Raw genomic sequence first — 5,457 nt, 5'->3', positions numbered from 1 at the left:
GAGAGAGAGAGAGAGAGAGAGAGAGAGAGAGAGATTTCAGAGTTAGGCTACCTCGAAAACACTTCCTCATCTAGGTAATGAGGGTCTTTGTGACAGTGACAGGACATGTGGACAGCATTTCCTCTGCTGTTTTTTGATTACTTGGCTTTTCTTTTTTTTAATAGCGGAGTCTTTCTATAGCCTAGGTGAACTTAAGACTATACTCTTCCTATCTCAGCCTTCTGAGTCCTGAGGGTTTCAGACATGTGCTATTACATCTGGTGATAGTATATATTCTTTTTTGTGTGCTGGTGTTTTGAGACAAGTTTCCGCTATATAATCAAGTTGACTGTGACCTCGTTATGCATCCCAGGCTGACCTCCAACTCACTGTGATCCTTCAGCCTCAGCTTCTCAGGTTGCTGGGACTGCAAACATGTGCCACCATGCCTGGCTGACAGTGTGTACTCTTGATAGTGACACCCTATGGTGTTTGTCCTTCAAATGCCAGGGCCCAGCCTGTATCACCATGTTAAGAGACTATGCTTAATTAAGTGGCAGTCTTCAAAAGATGTGACCAGTATGCTGTAAAACTCACAAGGCCATAAAAAAGGGAGGACAGCTTGAAAAATAGTCACAGGCTAGAGGAGCCCAAAGGACAGGACAACTCAATGTAAGGTCATATTATAATGGTATATTGTAACATAAAAATAATAATTAGATTAAATACTAACAAATAAGGTATGGACTGATAAAAACACACTAGAATGCATCCATTAACTGGGATGTGGCACATTACTGTGTGTTGTCAATATTTGGAAAAAGTGGATTTAAACTATCTGGAAATTTTTTACTACCCTTGAAAATTTTCTTCTATAAGTCTAACACTATTTTAAAAATGTATAAATAAATAAATAAATAAATAAATAAATAAATACATAAATAAATACATAAATATGAGATAATGCCATAAAAATTGTTTGGCAAGTAGTTCATATTAAATTATTATAAATGATAACTGGATTGAGTTTTTATTCAAGCCAATTGCCCACAAGGAGAGCATTCAGAGAAAAGCCCTCCTAAGGCCTGTCTCTACAGAGACTGAAATTCCAAGGGCACGGGTGGTAGCTGGTGCCAAGGTTTCAGAGAAGGCTGAGCATTATTCATCAAGAGACAGAAAAAGACACTCCCCTTCTGAAAGGGCAGAAGGAAACAATAATGACCATTTATTGAGTCCTGAACTATAGGCAAATGCTTCATCTAACTCTGAGTGCTCTGTCTCATGGAATCTAACAACTCTAAAGGGGGTAGAGGAGGAGCAGATACGCCTTTGTCCCCATAGAAGCTGAGGCTCAGAGATTTTAATAACCTACCTACCAGGTATGGTTTTTGAGTGTGAGTGTGAGTGTGCGTGTGTGTGTGTGTGTGTGTGTGTGTGTCTGTGTAGAGGGAGAGAGAGGGAGAGAGAGAAAAGAAGGAGGAGGAGGAGGGAGAGGAGAAGGAAGAAGAGGAAGAAGAGGAGGAGAAAGAGGAGGAGGAGAAAAGAGTTGATGCTAAGAGGGCTTCCCTCTGTCCGGAGACCATGAGTGAGTGCTTAACAATGCCGTTGTTCCAGCCTTCCTCCTTCCCCTCCTCTCTGCAGTTTGAACCCAGGGTCTTGTTCATGCTAGGTAAGTGCTTTAGCACTGAACTGTAGTATTAGCTTTTTGCCTAGCAGCATTCTTAACTCCTGAAATCTGTAGAGCTAGCATAGGAGAAGGATTAAGTTTTCTTAATTAATTAACTAATTAATTAATAAATTATTTTACTGGATATGAGAGTTTTTCCTAAATGTATATGTGAATCATGTGAATGTCTGATGCCCATTGGAGGCCAGAAGAGGGCATCAGATCCCCTGGGACTGGAGTTAGCAGTTGGTTGTGAACCACCATGTGAATGCTAGGAACTGAACCTGGGTCCTTTGCAGTAGGCAACATGTACTCTTAACTGTGGAGCTATCGTTCCAGCCCCTGGGAATTAGTTTTTGGATTGGGGGAATTGGTAGAGGAGACAGAAACAGAAACGTTGTTGAAATGAAAGATCACAGGATATTGGAAGTCTAGGTAGAGAGAAAGAATAAATTCTGGTGTTTCACAATACACAAGGGTGACTACAATTCACAACACCTTATACTGGTAGATTTCGTTTAAAAGATACAGAAGTGCAGGATTTGTGAGCTTCAAACACAAAGAAATGGTAACCGTTCAAGGAGGAGATAGTAAGTACCTGGATTTGATTGTTACAGAAGATGTACGTGTGTCAAACAGGCATAATCACATTACATTCTATAAAAATGTACACACAGATGAAAATGCAAAAAGAGGTATCAGAAAGACGTGGCTTCTAAAGGCCCATGAGAATTTTTGGCAGGTTTGCTGAGACCTCTGGGGTCAGGACAAAGGAGTGGGTGGGGCTTCTTCTTATTGGATAACATTATTAGCATCATTCCTCCCTGTCAATCCCTTTCCGCTGTGCTACCTACTCTCACCCACTCAAACGCCCTGTTGGCTGCCTCAATCTGGGCCACTTCCTCAGGGAAACAGGATGTCTTTTGCATGCTGGAGCCAGGTCCCCGGGGGTTTGGGGTGGGAAGAGACTGTCTAATGGGTGAACCCTGAGCTAGGCACCAGAGAGGAAGCCACATTTCCGGGACTTGAGGAAGCTGCCATTTCCTCCTCTAGCAGGAAGTGGCCTTGGCTATTCTCAGCACCAAGGCTTTGGGCCCATGGAGCAATGGAAATCACAGCCTGGCTGGCTCTGGCTTGCCTCCTGCAGTTTAACAATCTACCAGTCAAAATAAACGGTTTCTTTAGGTCTCCCGGGCATGGTTAAGGTAATAATTGAGAGAGAGAGAGAGAAGCCAGAGGCCCGCTTCAGCACAAAGGTACCGAGAATCTTTTAAAATGCCAGGCTGGTCTTGGCTGCTGGGGCCTCACTAAACTGCATAATTGAGGCATTGAGAAGACAAACAAACCTGGAGGTTCTGTGATGGTTTCTCAAATACCCAGTTGATTTGGAGAATAGAATTGTCGGTACTTTATAAATACACGGGTAAGTTCTGGGGAAGCTGCATTGTTCTGTAAGCTGGAAACCGGAGAAGGAGGGAGAGGGACCCGAGGTCAGATACAGACTCCACCAGACAGCTAATTTTGAAAAGCTTACAATAGTGTAAACTCCATTTCCCTGCTGATGAAATGACCCCACTTACCTGGGAGTTTCTCAGAGTCAGAGAGGTCCTGCCTCTCCTTTTACTTCTCATGTCTACTGTTTCCAGAGCCTGTGAGAGTCAATCTCCCCTTCCCTCTTCCAGCGCCCATTTACAGCCTGGAAGTGGTCACCCAGGAGACTGAGCATAGTTACCCTCTGCTAACCAACATGGACCCACAAACAAACACAGTTGATTCTTCTGTTTTGATAAGGACAGTCAAGGAAATAACTGTGTGCTGGTCAGAAAGCTGCTTGTGGGAGAGGGGAATGAGTCTGCCTGAGGGAGTCAGCCTGCTGCTGAGGCTGCAGTTTAATGTTCCTTTGCTAAGGTGGATACTGAGTCACCCAAATATGGGACGTGTCTCTTAAGTGTGTGTGTACGTGTGTGCGCACGAGTGTGTGCGTGCATGTGTGTGTGCGTGCGTGTGTGTACGTGTACCAGAATGCAGTGCCCACTGAGGCCAGAAGAGGATGTTTGATCACTTGGAGCTGGGGCATCAAATTGCGGTCCTCTGCAAGGACAGTGCAGAACCATCTCTCCAACCCCATGGGATACTCGACAGAAGATGAGACAAAGGCCTCGGTCTCATGGAGAGCTCATATTTTGGAGAAGGAAGTAGTGAAAAATGAAATGTAAAAAAATCACTTTGCAGAGAAGTAAGGCAAATTTGGCTAGAGAGTGGAGTAACTCGGGATCAGGTAGCAGACAGGGTGATGGGAAGAGCTGCAGGCAGTACTGAGGTTATGGCCAAAAGCACAGAAGGAATGAAATGTTCTTTTGACCCTCGTGGGGATCCTCCCTATTCAAATCACGAATAGCTTGAAGGCCCTCTCAGATTAAGTGGAAAATTCCAACTTGGTATCCAGGCTTGTTCCTGGGAAGGCTCATAAAGTTCTCCACCTTGGCCCTTTCTGGCCTCTGTTCTTGGAAGCCTGGGTGTCAGGCCTACTAAAGCCTCGTGGTTAGACCTTCTAGCCTTTCCCTGATGATGGGAAGCTGCCTGTGTAAGAAAGCTGGTGTCTAGGAAAACACAGCTCATGTGCAGAGGTGGCTCTAGAAGAAAAAGCAAGGGAGACTCTAGGGCCCTCCTGCCTTGAGGAAACAGGTAACACCCTAGAGGGAGGCCTGGTTACTTGTTCAACACAAAAAAAACTCAGAATGCCCTCTGCGTGCTAGGGTGATGTTTAGCAGGGGCTAGCACTACCAGGGCCAATGAAAACCCAGCCCTGGACCTGAGCACTCCCTGATCTTAGAGTTTAGCGGGCATTTAATAGCAAGGTAGGCGTCTGGATGCCATTCCAAGAGCTCTAGGAGGCATTTGAGTCACCCAGAAGGCCCTTTGTGATGAGGTACAGCAAACTTTGCCCACGCCAGCTTGTGCAGTAAAGAGTTTATGAGCTCCCTATAACTAGATTCAAAGATGGGGAGGCTTCTGATGTTGCACCCTTGAGGGCTCCTGCAGTGAGCCAAGGATCCTCTTGCCTCCACCCTCCTGCAGACAGACACATTCCACCCCTCATCCCAGTTTATCTCCAGATCATAACATGGATGCCAACAGGCATGGAGGCCATGTTTTCTCACTCACTTGGTCATGTGAATGAGAGCAAGAACATCCTCCTCCTCCACTGTCAAGCTGGGGCCCATCTGAGGGCCTCTCTTTACATCCACCTAAGCTCAGTGACCAAGAGCATGCAAAAATCTGAATGCCAACCCCCATAACAGAGCCAAGGCTATCAGTGGAATCTGTGAACTTGGCTCACTTCCAGAGGTGGTGATAGGCCTGACAGCAACTGGGAGGATGGACACTGGGAAGCATCAATAATACCCGCTGCAGGTAAAGGATAGATATGACTGGGATTACATACTTAAGGAGACTGCATAGAGAGACGATTGAATGAGGCATACAAGGAGGACTCTTTAGTTACTCAGGGAAAGGCAGTAGTGGCTGAGCTGCAGGGTAAGGTTAAGGATCCTGGATAACAAAACAAAAAGGGTGAGATGCAAACCCATCTCTGATGTCCGCTCCCTGACCAGCAGTGGCAGTCCTTCGACTTCTCTGTGGATGGTTTTGGAAATTGGAAATTGGTGGTAGAAATCCTTCTTTTTAAAAAAAGTACAGGATAGAGAGGATCGAGTTTAATTGGGGCATAGAGAGGGGAGTTGAGAGGGTAATACACGCAGAGAAAGGCAGAGAGAGAGAGAGAGAGAGAGAGAGAGAGAGAGAGAGAGAGA

General features: G+C 45.4%; 1 long non-coding RNA gene across 3 annotated transcripts in view; it reads right to left on the bottom strand.

Annotated features, from left to right (window-relative positions):
• Positions 1 to 5,457, bottom strand: part of LOC114637404 — a 54,202-nt gene that overhangs the window by 48,222 nt on the left and 523 nt on the right. The window lies entirely within an intron of this gene.

Source organism: Grammomys surdaster, unplaced genomic scaffold, assembly GCF_004785775.1.
Source record: "Grammomys surdaster isolate TR1022 unplaced genomic scaffold, NIH_TR_1.0 100, whole genome shotgun sequence".
NCBI lineage: Eukaryota > Metazoa > Chordata > Mammalia > Rodentia > Muridae > Grammomys > Grammomys surdaster.
This window is presented reverse-complemented; position numbering and strand designations above follow the sequence as displayed.